The sequence below is a fragment of the Mus musculus genome, chromosome 12 (genome assembly GCF_000001635.26).
Source record: "Mus musculus strain C57BL/6J chromosome 12, GRCm38.p6 C57BL/6J".
Taxonomy (NCBI): domain Eukaryota; kingdom Metazoa; phylum Chordata; class Mammalia; order Rodentia; family Muridae; genus Mus; species Mus musculus.
Window position 1 is genome coordinate 70,643,463 of NC_000078.6, and position 9,153 is coordinate 70,652,615.

At 43.6% G+C, this 9,153-nt stretch overlaps 1 long non-coding RNA gene across 1 annotated transcript; it reads left to right on the forward strand.

Moving 5' to 3' along the window:
* The first annotated feature begins 6,286 nt into the window (after nt 1–6,286).
* Gm24474 lies at nt 6,287–7,245 on the forward strand. Its single transcript, XR_381651.4, has 2 exons — nt 6,287–6,775; nt 7,043–7,245. It is a non-coding gene; the product is annotated as a predicted gene, 24474 (long non-coding RNA).
* The last annotated feature ends 1,908 nt before the right edge of the window (nt 7,246–9,153 follow it).

Consider the following 9,153-nt stretch of genomic DNA (forward strand, 5'->3'; position numbering starts at 1 on the left):
CAATAACAAAAAATGTTGAAAAGAATACATATATATATATATGTGTGTGTGTGTGTGTGTGTGTGTGTGTGTCTGTGTGTGTGTGTGTGTGTGTGTGTGTGTGTCTTCATGTAGACTCATCTTTTCATTTGGTTTTGATAAACATAAAAACTGAATGGCCAGTTATATGGTAGGTAGATAATGAAGTTTACAATGATTAAGTTTTTCCAAAGTCCCTGTAGCATTTTATACACATCAGCAGTAAGGGGGAGTACCAGTCACTCCACACCTTCACCAGTGTTACATAAACTGGCCTTCATAAAATTAAAGTTATTCTGGAATTTATGCAATGTGTGTATAAAACCTTACTGACATTTCATTCTCCCCGTAATCCATTAACAGTATTGAGGGTCCAATGCATTCATACATTGTGTTTTATATCCTTTTAAATATGACTGGATTCAATCTGTATCTTGATGGGAATTTTTTACTCTGTTCAGGAAGATTATTGGTTTATAAGATGGTTTTGTCAGATTAGGATGTTGGGGTGAAGCTGGCCTCCTAAAGTAAGCAGCCAGTTCTCCCTCCCCTGATTTTTCCCCTTGTGCTTATGGAATCCATTCAACTGTCTAATACAATGATCTTTGAAGCTTTATTTTCTTCCTTTTAGAATGCAGATATAAATTAAAATATAGTTACATCATTTTCCCGTCACTCTGGCCCTTCCCAATGCAATGCCCACCCCTTCCCCCTGCACATATATGTTCCTAAAGATTTAAGTACAACTTGCTTAGCCCTCATAAAATTATTTCTATGTTTATGCTTTCAGGGACCACTTGGGTATTTTGGTAACCAGTTTGGGGGGTCTTCCCTGAAGAAGACAATTGTATTCTGAAAATCTCTCTGTAGCTTGCAGACATTTCTGCTATGAATGTTTGGAGAACTTCTGTGCTGGAGTCTGCTGGATAGGTGGTAGTATCCTATTTCTCATTTCAAATTGGATACTTTTTTCAATAATTTTCATTTAATGTTCAGATTTTTTTATCATAACAGTTTTCTTATTATTCTTTTTCTCCTTTAGCTGTTCACAGGGTTATGTTGGTAGTAGCCCCCTTTTTAATTCCCCATATTGGTGATCTATACTTCCTCTCTTTAAATCAATCTAGTTTAAGGGTTTGCTTATTTTGTCAATCTTTTTTTTTTAAACCAGTTTTTCTCTTTTCTCTGTTGAGTGTTTACTTTGTTGATTCATGTTCTTACTTTTATCATCATCTAATTTTAAATGCTTTTAATAATGAGTATGTTAAAGCTATTTTATGACTTCTACAAGTTTTGATGCAATGTATTTCATTTTCATTCAGTTCAAAATAATTTGAAGCTTTGCTAGTGACTTTGCCTTTGTCTTATAAATCATTTAAGAAAATCTTGAATTTCTGGATATTTGCGGTGTGAATAGCGTTAAGTTTTAAGGGCAGGACAAGCAGCTGAGGTGCCTATTCAACTTATAAAAGCATACCTCCAGGTTCTCCCAGCATCCCTCAGTCCCTACCTGTTAAAGTATATGGTTGTTATCACCACCCCCTCTTTCTACCCTGAACTCTCCAACCCAGGGGCCAGGCTGTGCCTCCCCCGAGGCTCTTCTCTATGTAATCCAGACATTTGGTTGCCTACTCCCCTTCTCTTCTTTTGTACTTTTGACCTCCTGGATGCAGTACTTGGTCCCACCCCTCCCCCAACACCTACACACACACACACACCCCTATATACACACACTCACACCTACACACACACACTTACACACCTACACACACATACATACATACACACATACACAAACACACACACCAATACGCACACCTACACACACATATCTACACCTACACACTCATACACACACACCTACACATACACACACCTACACACACACACTTACACACCTACACACATATACACACACATACACACACATACACACACACAAAACATACACAAACACACACACTAATACGCACACATACACATACATATCTACACCTACACACTCATACACACACACCTACACATATGCACACCTACACACACACTTACACACATACACACACACAAACATACACAAACACACACACCAATACGCACACCTACACACACATATCTACACCTACACACTCATACACACACACCTACACATACACACACCTACACATACACACACCTACACACTCATATCTATACCTACACACTCATATACACACATACCCAAAACACACACACATACCTACACACATATACACAAAACATACACACACATATCTACACACACACACATACACACACACCTACACACACATACACACACACAAATTCGTGATCATGACCACTATGGACTCTCCCAGATGTGTCTGCCTCTGGCTATTCTTGCCCACATGTGTATAATAAACTTTCTCTTCCCTAGGAGCAGTCATGTCCTTTCTTTTTCTTCTTCTTTCTTTTTTCCTTTAAGTAGATGTCACATTGATATTAATTTCTTATTTAATTCTATTGTGACCAGAAACAAAATCCCACCATATTTTTCAAGCCCTTAAAATTTGTTGGCTTGCTGCCAGGCAGTGGTGGTGCATGCCTTTAACCCCAGCACTTGGGAGACAGAGGCAGGGAGATCTCTGCATTCAAGGACAGCCTCATCTACAGAGCAAGTTCTAAGACAGTCACGACTGCATAGAGGGACCCTGTCTTCAATTTTTTTTAAAAAAAGTTGACTTGCTTTATTATTCCTCTTATGGTCTGTCCTTTTCACTGTGCTAGTGTGTGCCTGAAGGGATGCATGTTCAGCAAGTGTTGAGCACCAGGCATTTTCAGCAAGTGTTGAGCAACATGTTCTTGGTGTCAGGTACGCAGTGATTGATAGTGCTCATATCATCTACATTTATGCAGATGCTTTATCAAGATTTTTTGTGACTTGCCTGCCAATGAGGATGCTAAAATTATCTCCTGATGTTACTGTGGCATGCTTTCTTTCTCTCTCCCCTAATGCTCTCTAGTTTTGCTATGAGTATTTGTAGATAATTGTTAAAGTTGTGCTATCTTCCTGATGAATTATCTCTTCTGCCATTATAAAATGTTCAGTTGCTGTTTTAAAAGGACATTCAGTGCTCTTGGAAAAAGGAAACCCTGACATGGTGATATATGCCACAGAGGGTTCTGGGGATACAGCCAGGACTTCTTTCAGTACCTGGGACAACAATGAGAGAATGATGGTTACAGGAAGAGGTACATGGATAATGAAAGCAAAGCATTGCTCCAGGAGGGCCAGCATCAGGAGGGAAGGCGACCATCAGGAGGGCCAGCATCAGGAGGGAAGGCCAGCATCAGGAGGGAAGGCCAGCATCAGGAGGGAAGGCGACCATCAGGAGGGAAGGCCAGCATCAGGAGGGAAGGCCAGCATCAGGAGGGAAGGCCAGCATCAGGAGGGCCAGCATCAGGAGGAAAGGCCAGCATCAGGAGGGAAGGCCAGCATCAGGAGGGCCAGCATCAGGAGGGCCAGCATCAGGAGGGAAGGCCAGCATCAGGAGGGAAGGCCAGCATCAGGAGGGAAGGCCAGCATCAGGAGGGCCAGCATCAGGAGGGAAGGCCAGCATCAGGAGGGAAGGCCAGCATCAGGAGGGAAGGTGAGCATCAGGAAGGCGAGCATCAGGAGGGAAGGTGAGCATCAGGAAGGCGAGCATCAGGAGGGAAGGTGAGCATCAGGAGGGAAGGCCAGCATCAGGAGGGAAGGCATTCAAGTAGTATTAGGAAGTGGGAGGGGGATGAAAAGGAGCGGGCAAGGGATGAAGAGGATGAGGAGGATGAAGAGAAGGGGAGGAAAAAGAAACAGGAGAAGGAAGTAGGCGGTAGAGGAAGAGGAAAAGGAGAAGGAGAAGAAGGAGGGGGAGATGGAGGAGGAAGAATAAAATGGAAGAGAAACTACCTGTCAAAATATGAGCATATTTTGTGTGAGTACAGAACAGTTTACCAGATTCAAAGAACCCAAAGGACCCAGTTGGGAAGGTTGAGAGCTACACCGAGCCCCCTGATTGTGAGATTTCAGAGTAGGAGTCCTGGGGACTCTTTTGGCTCAGGAACAGACAGCCCCTTTCCATTCTCCTCTTCATCCTCAGCTCACCGAGTTCAGCCTCCCAAGTGAATCGCCCCACAAGGAATCTGGAGCTGTTCGCCCAGCTCTCTGCTTCCTCAGACTCAGGCACCAGGCGCCAGGAGTCTTTGCTCAGCCACTTCAGCAAGTTAATCCCCAGGGCTGTGTTGGAAGTTTGTTGCCTGATTTAATTGAGGATAATGCGAGAGAGTGAGTGTGTGTGCTTCTTCCTCAGCAGCACATTTGTCCCTACTTGTGATAAGACCTAATGGTTACCTCTGCAACACTTATTACTTGATACCCTTGAGCAGTTTGGGAAATAATTTTCGAATGAGGTATAATGAGTTCAGCTAGTTTGGAAGGCATCCAAACGAGGCCAACCGAAAAGGTACCGGGAAAGACACGAGGGCCCGACTTACACCTCTGAGATTCCACTGCTCACCTTCACCAACCTGGTAATGATCTATAATCTCTGTTGGGGCCATGTTGGCTGTGTCAGCTTTGGGGACAGATAGACTTGGCCTGAAATCATGCTTGTATATGGTTCTTTCTTCTGTCCCAGCCTATCCCCATTCTAATTCACACTCCATTTTATGTAATAGGCTCCCAGAAAAGGCTGGCTGCCACAGTTTCTACAACCCATGTGGCCACCGTGGTCGTGGCTCCTCTCCTGCTGAAATTGTCTTTAAACCTGGCAGACTGTTTTTCCAGGATTGAGGATTCTGGCTCATCTGGGACAGTCTGGGCAGAAAGCAAAGGACCCTGTTCTTCCTGCTTCACAGCCTCTGCTGAGGACAGCCGGGCAGGTTGAAACAGCACCTTTTATTTGAAGTCACCGGAGTCTCATGAAAAAGTGTTCTTGTTGTTTCTGGACTGATGCCTAGGTGTGAGCACAGTCTGTGGGCTCCAGCTCAGAGAACGCTCCTCCTCCCTAGAGAAATGCTCCCTTTGCCTGCCCATTCTTTCTCTTCGTCCTGGGCATACATCTAGGCCAGGAACATCTTTGATCCTACCTTATCACTAAAGGCTGATAGTCATGGTCTGATTTAATGTCTCCTTGATTTTTTTTTAAACCAAGAAGCCTTAAAGTGTTATGCAATTTCCCCTTGTCTGAGGCTGCTGCTGTAGGGCTCTTACAGTGATGACTTAAACCAAGGATCACTTAGAATCCCTCTTGTCAATCCCAGTTAACACCAGATGCAGCACCTACCATGTGCTGGGCACCCTATTAGACATATCACATGATCTTGTTTAATGTTCATCAAGACCCTCTGAACACTCAACTTTAAAGATGAGAAAGCCTGCCTTAGAGAATCTAATTCACTCTAAGCTTTACAGGAACAACAGCCCAGTGGGGCTGAGTCCCTATCTCTATAGTCACTATACCAGTGTGTCCCATGGAGGGAAGAACTAGGATGCTGAGCAACTACTGCTCCCCAAAAAGCACATGGCAGAGAGCCATCAGCAAGCAGCCTGCAGTCAGGGCTACATTTTCACAATGTGGAAGCTTTCCAGTTCAGGGAAATGCTGGGTCTGGTTTGTTATCAGTGTGATAAGACGAAGGGAGACTTGAGAATCTGTACCCTTAAAAGCCTTAAGGGACAAAACAGATAGATAAAGGAGTTAAAGACGGCCAAAATTTCTGGAAATTTACATACTAGAGAGATGGAAAAGATGTGATGATGCTAATAGAACTCTACTGTGACGATGTAGGGCCAGGCAGAATGTGCACGCAGAATGCTAGGCATATATTAGAAACCGGCTGTGCTGGGTGGCGGCAAAAGTTTAACTGGAATAAAGTGGGCTGGCCCTTGCCCTAAGAGATTTGGATTTTGGAGGAAGGGAGAAGGAAAATCTAAATAGGAGACATTCTGAGCTATGGATATGAATGAGTTTGGGGGCCTGGGAAGGTGGAGTTGAAAAGGGCTGACTGCAATGTAGGGATGTAGCTTACATGGGGGACAGTGGAGAGTGGGTGAGCATTGTTAGTTTAGGAGTTAAGAGTGAAGACACCAGGAAATCACAAGTACATGGGAGAGATCACCACAAAATTGTTACATTATATCTTTTGTACCTGGTGTGGCTCATTCTGTTTGTATCAAATGGCCATGGCTTGAGTTTATATTTACTCTACATTAACAATAAACCACAGAACTAGGCTCTATTATCTCTTTGGCAACAGAGCCATGTTCTGTCTGCCCAGATTCTCCCCTGAGCTGAAGGAGAAGCCATGTTTGGAAAGTGAGATTGCTCACTGCTCAAAGTCAAGGGCACTAGATGATCTCCAGGAACTGAGTCACCAGCTATGGTCGCCTCCACTTCCAAGATAAGGTTGTTCCTGTCAGCAGAGTGGCAACGCTTGCTTGGACCAGCCAGAACCTGCTCTTCAGCTTGGAAAGTGATAAGACACACTGGCATGTTTTTGTTCTCTTTTCCTAAATTCCAAGCTGACTACATTTGCACTGTTTTTCCAGTCAGAGGGCTATGCAGTTTTCTTGGTTATAAACTGATTTGCATAAGCAGCAGTTCACCTGAGCAGGCATGTGGGTCATCCTGTCTCTTAACCAGGCATGAGCTACATTGTTCCTGTCTCTTAACCAGGCATGAGATACATTGTTCCTGTCTCTTAACCAGGCATGAGATACATTGTTCCTGTCTCTTAACCAGGTATGAGATACATTGTTTCTGTTTCTTGACCAGGTATGAGATACATTGTTCCTGTCTCTTAACCAGGCATGAGATACATTGTTACTATTTCTTAACCAGGCATGAGATACATTGTTCCTGTTTCTTGACCAGGTATGAGATACATTGTTTCTGTCTCTTGACCAGGCATGAGATACATTGTTCCTGTCTCTTGACCAGGCATGAGATACATTATTTCTGTCTCTTGACCAGGTATGAGATACATTGTTTTTCTTGGTTCTATTGCAGGATTAATTTGTTCTGGCTGTGGAACTGGGGAAACACGTTATCAGGAGCAGCTCTGCTGGAGATGAATTTCATCCATTCTAAACTGATATTTCTAGTTTCTGAGTGCGCTCATGCCCAGGATGCTGGAGAGGTGCAGCCTCTGTGGGAATCCTGTCATTTTCTGTACTTTTCAATAGCTAACATGATTCATCATGGTGCTATTACACGTTCTGAATTATCCCTCTTCTTTAAAGCTATGTGTGAATAAGGAAATCTGTTTCCCTTTGTGTTGAATTTAAAATAGAGATGTGTTATGGATTATCTGTAGCGTCCTAGCTTCCAGTATTCAATGTCTTATTGACAGACTTATTAAGTCAAGGCAGGTGACAACTGAAACACAAGATTTTTTTTTGCTGAGATGCCCAAGAAACACAAAAACAAGAATAACTGACTTAATTTAAGATGGACAAAAGACATATGCTGACGCCTACAGACACTGTCTACGGTGTAGCTGTTAACAGGATGAACCGAGAGGCATGGCCTTGCAAGTCCATTCCACATACCCTTACCCTCCCAAACCAGAGAAGCCCAATGGTGCTGAAAGATAGTGGGAACCTGGACCCATTGTTTATACTCTACAAGATCATTCTATATATGACCTTGATTCTGACCTGGACAGGACAATAAATAGTCCAGAGAAGAATAGATTGTCTTCCAAAATAAATGGAACAAAACTCAGTTTCTTTTCCCTACCCCTGTCCCTCTGTCTCCCTTTCCATCTCTAGTCAGAGACCATGGCTCCTCAACCACAGCCAAGACAGGAAGATGAGTATCACCTGCTAGAATGGCTTGCTGTGTAATGAAAAGAGCTGTGATGGGGGACTGGTGCGTCCCCCTATACACCTCTCTAAAATACAACAGCAGAGTGCCTCTCATCCCCCACCCCTTTACAGCCCAGAAACCATTGCTAGAAACTCCAGTATCGTGATCAGATATTTGAGCTGGGAAGGTGTGTTGTAGAGCCCGAAAGGAGGATGCGCACCAGCTTCCTCTCTGGTCTGCTTTCTGGGTGTTCAGAAGAAAGTAAGGAGGTATGACTGCTTCCCCAGCACTCTCTGAACATAGAGTTCTCTTTTCCAATAGGTATAGGTGGGGAATGCTCAAATGGCCCCTGAGAGATGGGCAGTTCCAGATACGGAAAAAGAAGGCTTTGACCAAAGCAGCATGGTATCTCTGTAAGTAAATTTCTTCAGGAAAGGATTCATCTCAGGATAGATAGTTTTGTATCTCTAAGATGATTTACAGGCAGGAGAGAGAACGAGGCCCTCAGGGGAAGGGTGGGATAAAGGAAGAAAGGTAGCCACCCGACCCAAACCATGAGAGCAGAAAGAAAAGGGTTTGGAGGCAGCTGCTAAAGCAGACTTCACTCCACAGCCTGGAGTATGAGAGCCAAGGGAGGTGACAGTGAACACCCATAGGAATTACATGCATTCCTAGTGAACAACCTGAACAGGGTGCAGGGAACAATGGCCAGAAACAGTAGAAGGCAGCCTGAGCCGAAGACCATCTGGGAGAAAATTAAAATTGCCAGACGCCCATAGAGGCATACTTTATAATGTGTTGAAGTTTCATGCTAAAGAATCTTTGAAATGAGCAGTTTACCAGCGGGAGAACTGATAGCAGCTAAATGCTGCTGTAAGAAACAGGATTATAGTTGAGAATTCCAGGTTACTGGTAGGGTTAGCATGCAGAGAGGCTCTGCAAATTCATTTTCAGATTTACAAGAGAGAGGGGGAAAGACAGAGAGAGACAGAGACAGACAGAGAGAGGCGGAGAAACAGAGACAGAGACAGGTAGAGACAGAGATGGAGACAGAGACAAGGAGACAGAGAGAGAAAGATGGAGACAGAGACTGAGAGACAGGCAGATGGCAGAAAGAGGGAGGGAGGTAGAAAAAATGTCTCTAATGATCACTCTGATCTACATAAAATACAAAATAAGTATCTCAAATGTTTCTAAACTGTACATTAAGTGCTAATGTGTACCATGGGAAATGGGGTTTATTTAGATCTGGAAAGCTAAAATCACACACAAAGAAATTGATAAATAAGGATAAAGAACTTGTAGTTCAA